The sequence below is a fragment of the Sinocyclocheilus grahami genome, unplaced genomic scaffold (assembly GCF_001515645.1).
Source record: "Sinocyclocheilus grahami isolate Dianchi unplaced genomic scaffold, SAMN03320097.WGS_v1.1 scaffold193.1, whole genome shotgun sequence".
NCBI classification, from domain to species: domain Eukaryota; kingdom Metazoa; phylum Chordata; class Actinopteri; order Cypriniformes; family Cyprinidae; genus Sinocyclocheilus; species Sinocyclocheilus grahami.
The window spans coordinates 362,640-365,589 of NW_015505372.1; the positions used below are offsets into that span (position 1 = coordinate 362,640).

The window sequence follows — 2,950 nt, forward strand, 5'->3', positions numbered from 1 at the left end:
ACCCACCAATATGTTGTTGGCTTGATGGTGCATGGTGAAACAGTATAGTTATTTTTGTCACTAGTCTTTCAACATCTGGTTTGCAACACTGATATCACAAAAAGTGCAGGAAGTCCTTTCACATGCATTCAAACAACTTGAGCAATAACTGTAAAACTCACTGTAAAAATGACCTTTCACCTTTAAAAATGTTTACATTTACATTTAGTCATTTTGCAGACGCTTTTATCCAAAGCGACTTGCAGTATTACCAAAACCAAGACAAAAACGGTATAGTAAGTATATGTCTTAACATCTTACCTGGGTATTGGATAGTCCACTAACTTTATGTAGAAGACCCACCAAGACCAGAGCAGAGATCCAGGGATTCTTCTGGTTCCCCATGAGGGTGACGTGTGGCCCCTGCAGGGTGTCTGTGTGTCGTCTGAATGAAGCGTGGCTGAGCTGGAGACGAAAAACACTGGAGGAGAGTGACGCAGACTAGCCAATAATATCCAGCCTCATCATCCCACATATTGACATATGAATACAGCCATGGCCTGTTTATTACAGCTCTAAGCTAAGAGTTTGTTGCAATCTAGTTCGAAATGAATGTATTTGTCATTTGATTAAAATAATTATTGTAATGTGATGCTAAAAACCCACCAATATGTTGTTGGCTTGATGGTGCATGGTGAAACAGTATAGTTATTTTTGTCACTAGTCTTTCAACATCTGGTTTGCAACACTGATATCACAAAAAGTGCAGGAAGTCCTTTCACATGCATTCAAACAACTTGAGCAATAACTGTAAAACTCACTGAAAAAATGACCTTTCACCTTTAAAAATGTTTACATTTACATTTAGTCATTTTGCAGACGCTTTTATCCAAAGCTACTTGCAATTGGGGAATACATAAAGCCATTCTTCTTAAAGAGGCAAACAGACACAAGAAGTGCTTGTAATGCAAGTTTTAGGCAGTGCTCAAATAAGTACAAGCTAGAAAGGGAAGGAATAAAAAAAGAGAAAGACAAAGTTACATTTTTTTTTTTAAATTTAGGAAGTCAAGTAACGTTGAAAGAGATGAGTTTTCAGCTGTCGCTTCAAAGAATCAAAGAATGTTTCATACAATGTGTTACTTGCTGATTCTTAGTAATTGATTGTGAAATTTCTAGCAATGTCTGAGTTATTTTTTTTCCCAGAATAGTCTTTGTTACGGAAGTTCTAAGCGGCCATGCATTATTTTTTTTTCCTTCTTGTTTTCTCGTTATAACGACTTATTTTCTCGTTATATCGACATAACGAGAGGCCTACAACACCCCATCAGTTATATTCAGGTCAATAGTGCCACCTGTTGGCGCAGTTTTGTAACTTAGAGAACAATTTTTTTTATGTCGAGATCACGAGAAAATTAAGTCGTTATAACGAGAAAACAACTCTCGTTATGTTGATATAACGAGAAAATAAGTCGTTATAACGAGAAAACACGAAGGGGAAAAAAAAAGAATGCATGGCCGCTTAGAACTTCCGTACTTTGTTTAGAGTTTATTAAATGTATGTGCAACCTTTTCATATACATTTATTAACATTGTATAGAGAAGAAACCTGAAAATATTAGGTGGGATCTTGGATTTTGAATTAATTTTTTGAAGCCACATTCAGCATATAAGAAGCACAACATTCTCACTTCCTAGGTGCCAAAATGATTCCTTTTCTCATACAACACAATTGTCACGAATCCTGTCCATGGACTTCCGTTCATTCACCACCAGAGGTCACCCTTTCCATTACATTGACTCTCGCACAACACAAACTGTTGCATAGCACCCCGGACTACATATCCCATCATTCATTGCACTGATTACACACTGCACTGATTGCACACAGCTGTTTCACATCACTCACTCACTATATAACACCCACTCAAACAACTATTCTCTGCTGAGTATTGTTTAGCCTGTTCCCCGTTCCGAGTCTCTGCCTTGCCTTGCCTTGCCTCTCGGTTTCTGATCTTTGCCTGTTTTCCTGGATTTTTCCCTCTCGTCTCGCCCTTGTGATTCTGTCTGCCGATCAGTGACCTACGCTAGCCCTAGGACTATTCTTGTGTTTTGCCCGCCATATACCTGTTTGCCATTGATCGACCCTGCCTGTGTTTGACCACTTCTCTTGTTAAATAAAGCTTGCACATGGATCCGCACGCCTCTCGTCTCGTCAGCCGCGTGACAACAATGAAGAAAAATTACAATTTATTATTACTCACCTCGCCTTATTGTAGGTCCCTCTTCACAGACCCATAATTCTTAAAATGATATAAAGACCTCTGACTACAGCAATGAAGTCCCAGTTTTGCATTTTATTCTGGCTTCCTATGTTTTTTAGTTTATTTAATCATTTTCCTTTTACTAGCTCACATGGCACTGCATTGCACCTGCACATACTGGTTGCTTTATATTCTATACAGCAGCAGGCAGCTTCGGATCAGCTCATGTTATGCTTCTGAGAGTATCAAAGGTTAAGCTTAAGTACAGTTGAGTGACAGCTTTCAGCTATTATGTATCTAAATTATGAAAGCTGACAGAGTAGCAAAAACACCAGGTGCTGTTATCTTATGCAGCATTTTAAACTTGGTCTTATACATTTATTATATAGGCCTAATTGTTATTTTTAGTAAGATATTATAGAAACAATGGTGCAAATGATACATAAGGGCTGTGCAAAATCAAGCACATTAAGTGCAGAATAAATATTTTGGAAAAACTAGATATTAAACATTTCATTATGTTAAACATGAATAATCTAAGAGGTTGCAGTGCAGCTGCTATGTCAACAGAAACAGGTGCCTGCCTCCCTGTTTGATTCAACTATTATAGTGTTTGCAGAACAAATTACTTGATTGGTTGGTGGATCTTTTGCACAACACTGATTTAACTTTATATTCTGTATAAGCAGTTTCTTCTAAGATGATTTTTC

The 2,950-nt window shown here is 37.6% G+C and overlaps 1 protein-coding gene across 1 annotated transcript in view; it reads right to left on the bottom strand.

The window, feature by feature from the left end:
- Positions 1-22, bottom strand: part of gpx3 (glutathione peroxidase 3) — a 6,493-nt gene extending 6,471 nt beyond the window's left edge. Inside the window, exon 1 of the mRNA XM_016285152.1 lies at positions 7-22. The gene's annotated coding sequence lies outside the window, so the exon portion shown is untranslated. The remainder of the gene's footprint in view (positions 1-6) is intronic.
- Positions 23-2,950: the final 2,928 nt, after the last annotated feature.